The sequence below is a fragment of the Heterodontus francisci genome, unplaced genomic scaffold (assembly GCF_036365525.1).
Source record: "Heterodontus francisci isolate sHetFra1 unplaced genomic scaffold, sHetFra1.hap1 HAP1_SCAFFOLD_156, whole genome shotgun sequence".
NCBI classification, from domain to species: domain Eukaryota; kingdom Metazoa; phylum Chordata; class Chondrichthyes; order Heterodontiformes; family Heterodontidae; genus Heterodontus; species Heterodontus francisci.
This window is the reverse complement of record NW_027142350.1, coordinates 2,813,861-2,820,825: the sequence shown is the minus strand read 5'-3', so window position 1 is coordinate 2,820,825 and position 6,965 is coordinate 2,813,861.

The following is a 6,965-nucleotide window of genomic DNA, read 5'->3' as shown; positions in this document are numbered from 1 at the left end:
TACACCAAGTAAAAAAGACAGACACTGATACCCAGTAACACAGATACACACTTGCACCAAGTAACAAAGACATACAGTGACACCCAGTAACAAAGACATACACTGACACCCAGTAACACAGACACACACGGACACCAAGTAACAAAGACACACACTTACACCAAGTAACACAGGCACACGCTGACACCCAGTAACACAAACAAACACACTGACACGAAGTAACGCAGAAATACACTGACACCAAGTTACAAAGACGTACACTGATACCCAGTAACACAGGCACACACTGACACCAAGTAACAAAGACATACATTGACACCAAGTAACAAAGACACACACTTACACCAAGTAACACAGACATACACTGACAGTAAGTAACAAAGACAGACAATTACACCAAGTAAAAAAGACAGACACTAATACCCAGTAACACAGACACACACTTACACCAAGTACCAATGACATACACTGACACCCAGTAACAAAGACAGACACTGATACCCAGTAACACAGACACACACTTACACCAAGTAACAATGACATACACTGACACCCAGTAACAAAGACATACACTGACACCCAGTAACACAGACACACACGGACACAAAGTAACAAAGACATACACTTACACCAAGTAACACAGACACACACTGACACACAGTAACACAGACACACTCTTACACCAAGCAACAAAGACATGCAATGATACCCAGTAACACAGGCACACACTAGGTGTGGGGGGGGCACATTGGCGCAGTGGTTAGCTCTGCAGCCTCACAGCTCCAGGGACCCGGGTTCGATTCTGGGTGCTGCCTGTGCGGATTTTGCAAGTTCTCCCTGTGTCAGCGTGGGTTTCCTCCAGGTGCTCCGGTTTCCTCCCACATGACAAAGACTTGCAGGTTGATCGGTTAATTGGCCATCATAAATTGCCTCCAGTATAGGTAGGTGGGAGGGAAATATATAGAGAGAGGTGGGGAAGTGATAGGAATACGGGATTAGGGTAGGACTAGTATAAATGTGTGGTTGATGGTCGGCAGAGACTCGGTGGGCGGAAGGGCCTGTAAAAGTGCTGGATCTCTGAACTAAACTAAATACTGACACCTAGTGTCACAGATACACACTGACACCCAGTAACACAAACAAACATCCACTGACACCCAGTAACACAGAGAAACTCGAACAAACAGTAACAAAGACATACACTGACACCAAGTAACACAGACACACACTGACACCAAGTAACAAAGACATACACTGACACCAAGTCACAAAGACATACGCTGTTACCCAGTAACACAGACACACAGTGACACCAAGTAACAAAGACATACACTCATACCCAGTAACAAAGACACATACTTACACCAAGTAACACAGACATACATTGACACCAAGTCACGAAGACACACACTGAAACCCAGTAACAAAGACATACACTGACACCAAGTCACAAAGACATACACTCATACCCAGTAACAAAGACACATACTTACACCAAGTAACACAGACATACTCTGACACCAAGTAACAAAGAAATGCACTGACACCCAGTAACACAGACGCACACGGACACCAAGTAACAAAGACTCACACTTACACCAAGTAACACAGACACACACTGACACCCAGTAACAAAGACATACACTGACACCCAGTAACACACACACACTGACACCAAGTAACACAGAAATACACTGTTACCAAGTCACAAAGACATCCAATGATGCCCAGTATCACAGACACACACTGACACCAAGTAACAAAGACATACACTTACACCCAGTAACAAAGACATACACATACACCAAGTCACAAATACATACACTGATACCCACTAACATTGATACACACTTACACCAAGTAACACAGACATATACTGACATCAAGTAACAAAGACATGCACTGATACCCAGTAACACAGACACACACTTACACCAAGTAACAAAGACAGACACTGATACCCAGCAACACAGACCCACACTTACACCCAGTAACAAAGACATACACTGACACCCAGTAACAAAGACATACACTGACACCCAGTAACACAGACACACACGGACACCAAGTAACAAAGACACACACTTACACCAAGTAATACAGACACACACTGACACCCAGTAACACAAACAAACACACTGAATCTAAGTAACACAGACATACACTGACACCAAGTAACAAAGACAGACACTGATACCCAGTAACACAGGCACACACATACACCAAGTAACACAGACATCCACTGACACCAAGTAACAAAGACCTGCAATGATACCAAGTAACACAGACACACACTTACACCAAGTAACAAAGACAGACAATTACACCAAGTAACAATGACATACACTTACACCAAGTATTTTGTCATACACTGACACCAAGTAACAAAGACATACACTGATACCCAGTAACACAGACAGACACTTACACCAAGTAACACAGACATACACTGACACCAAGTAACAAAGACATGCAGAGATACCAAGTAACACAGACACACACTTACACCAAGTAACAAAGACAGACACTAATACTTAGTAACACAGACACACACTTACACCAAGTAACAAAGACATACACTGACACCCAGTAACAAAGACACACACTGACAGCCAGTAACAAAGACACACACGAACACCAAGTAACAAAGACACACACTTACACCAAGTAACACAGACATACACTGACACCCAGCAACAAAGACATGCACTGACACCCAGTAACACAGACACACACGGACACCAAGTAACGAAGACACACACTGACACCACGTAACACAGACACACACTTACACCAAGTAACAAAGACAGTCACTGATACCCAGTAACACAGACACACACTTACACTAAGTAACAAAGACATACACTGACACCCAGTAACAAAGACATACACTGAAACCCAGTAACACACACACACGGACACCAAGTAACAAACACACACACTTACACCAAGTAACACAGACACACAATGACACCCAGTAACACAGACACACACTTACACCAAGTAACACAGACATACACTGACACCAAGTAACAAAGAAATACACTGATACCCAGGAACACAGACACACACTTACACCAAGTAACACAGACACACACTTACACCAAGTAACAAAGACATACACTTACACCAAGTAACAAAGACAGACAATCACTCCAAGTAACAAAGACATACACTTACACCAAGTATTTTGACATACACTTGCACCAAGTCACAAACACATACACTGACATCAAGTAAAAAAGACATACAATTACACCAAGTAACAAAGACACACACTTACACCAGGTAACACAGATATACACTGGCACCAAGTAACAAAGACATGCACTGACACACAATAACACAGACACACACGGACAACAAGTAACAAAGACACACACTTACACCAATTAACACAGACAGACACTTACACCAAGTAACAAAGACAGACACTGACACCCAGTAACACAGACACACACTTACACCAAGTAACAAAGACATACACTTACACCAAGTAACACATACACACACTGACACCCAGTAACACAGACACACACTTACACCAAGTAACACAGACATACACTGACACCAAAAACAAAGACATACACTGGTACCCAGTAACACAGACACACACTTACACCAAGTAACACAGACATACACTGACACCAAGTAACAAAGAAATGCACTGACACCAAGTAACAAAGACAGACAATTACACCAAGTAACAAAGACACACAATTACACCAAGTAACAAAGACAGACACTAATACCCAGTAACAAAGACACACAATTACACCAAGTAACAAAGACAGACACTAATACCCAGTAACACAGACACACACTTACACCAAGTAACAAAGACATACACTGACACCCAGTAACAAAGACATACACTGACAGCCAGTAACAAAGACACACACGAACACCAAGTAACAAAGACACACACTTACACCAAGTAACACAGACATACACTGACACCAAGTAACAAAGACATGCAGAGATACCAAGTAACACAGACACACACTTACACCAAGTAACAAAGACAGACACTAATACCCAGTAACACAGACACACACTTACACCAAGTAACAAAGACATACACTGACACCCAGTAACAAAGACATACACTGACAGCCAGTAACAAAGACACACACGAACACCAAGTAACAAAAAACACACACTTACACGAAGTAACACAGACATACACTGACACCCAGTAACAAAGACATGCACTGACACCCAGTAACACAGACACACACGGACGCCAAGTAACGAAGACACACACTGACACCACGTAACACAGACACACACTTACACCAAGTAACAAAGACAGTCACTGATACCCAGTAACACAGACACACACTTACACCAAGTAACAAAGACATACACTGACACCCAGTAACAAAGACATACACTGACACCCAGTAACACAGACACACACTTACACCAAGTAACACAGACACACAATGACACCCAGTAACACAGACACACACTTACACCAAGTAACACAGACATACACTGACACCAAGTAACAAAGACATGCACTGACACACAGTAACAAAGAAATACACTGATACCCAGGAACACAGACACACACTTACACCAAGTAACACAGACGCACACTTACACCAAGTAACAAAGACATACACTTACACCAAGTAACAAAGACAGACAATCACACCAAGTAACAAAGACATACACTTACACCAAGTATTTTGACATACACTTGCACCAAGTAACAAAGACATACACTGACACCCAGTAACTAAGACATACAATGACACCAAGTCACAAACACATACACTGACACCAAGTAAAAAAGACATACAATTACACCACGTAACAAAGACACACACTTACACCAAGTAACACAGAAATACACTGGCACCAAGTAACAAAGACATGCACTGACACACAGTAACACATACACACACGGACAACAAGTAACAAAGACACACACTTACACCAATTAACACAGACAGACACTTACACCAAGTAACAAAGACAGACACTGATACCCAGTAACACAGACACACACTTACACCAAGTAACAAAGACATACACTTACACCAAGTAACACATACACACACTGACACCCAGTAACACAGACACACACTTACACCAAGTAACACAGACATAGACTGACACCAAAAACAAAGACATACACTGGTACCCAGTAACACAGACACACACTTACACCAAGTAACATAGACATACACTGACACCAAGTAACAAAGAAATGCACTGACACCAAGTAACAAAGACAGACAATTACACCAAGTAACAAAGACACACAATTACACCAAGTATTTTGACATACACTGACACCAAGTAACAAAGATATACACTGATACCCAGTAGCACAGGCACACACTTACACCAAGTAACACAGACATATACTGACACCAAGTAACAAAGACATGCAATGATACCCAGTAACACAGACACACACTTCCACCAAGTAACAAAGACAGACACTGATACCCAGTAACACAGACACACACTTACACCAAGTAACAAAGACACACACTGACAGCCAGTAACAAAGACATACACTGACACCCAGTAACAAAGACACACACGGACACCAAGTAACAAAGACGCACACTTACACCAAGTAACACAGACACACACTGACACCCAGTAACACAAACAAACACACTGACACCAAGTAACACAGAAATATACTGATACCAAGTCACAAAGACATACACAGACAGCCAGTAACAAAGACACACACGGACACCAAGTAACAAAGACACACACTTACACCAAGTAACACAGACATACACTGACACCCAGTAACAAAGACATGCACTGACACCCAGTAACACAGACACACACGGACACCAAGTAACAAAGAAATACACTGACAGCCAGTAACAAAGACACACACTGACACCAAGAAACAAAGACATACACTTACACCCAGTAACAAAGACAAACACATATACCAAGTCACAAATACATACACTGATACCCAGTAACATTGACACACACTTACACCAAGTAACACAGACATACACTGACACCAAGTAACAAAGACATGCACTGATACCCAGTAACACAGACACACACTTACACCAAGTAACACAGACACACACTGACACCCAGTAACACAGACACACACTTACACCAAGTAACACAGACATACACTGACACCAAGTAACAAAGACATACACTGATACCCAGTAACACAGGCACACACTTACACCAAGTAACACAGACATACACTGACACCAACTAACAAAGACATGCACTGATACCCAGTAACACAGACACACAGTTACACCAAGTAACAAATACAGACAATTACACCAAGTAACAAAGACATACACTGATACCCAGTAACACAGACACACACTTACACCAAGTAACACAGACATACACTGACACCAAGTAACAAAGACATGCAGAGATTCCAAGTAACACAGACACACACTTACACCAAGTAACAAAGACAGACACTAATACTCAGTAACACAGACACACACTTACACCAAGTAACAAAGACATACACTGACACCCAGTAACAAAGACATACACTGACAGCCAGTAACAAAGACACACACGGACACCAAGTAACAAAGACACACACTTGCACCAAGTAACACAGACATACACTGACACCCAGTAACAAAGACATGCACTGACACCCAGTAACACAGACACACACGGACACCAAGCAACAAAGAAATACACTGATACCCAGGAACACAGACACACACTTACACCAAGTAACACAGACACACACTTACACCAAGTAACAAAGACATACACTGACACCCAGTAACAAAGACATACCCTGACAGCCAGTAACAAAGACACACACGGACACCAAGTAACAAAGACACACACTTGCACCAAGTAACACAGACATACACTGACACCAAGTAACACAGACACACAATTACACCAAGTAACAAAGACATACACTTACACCAAGTATTTTGACATACATTTGCACCAAGTAACAAAGACAT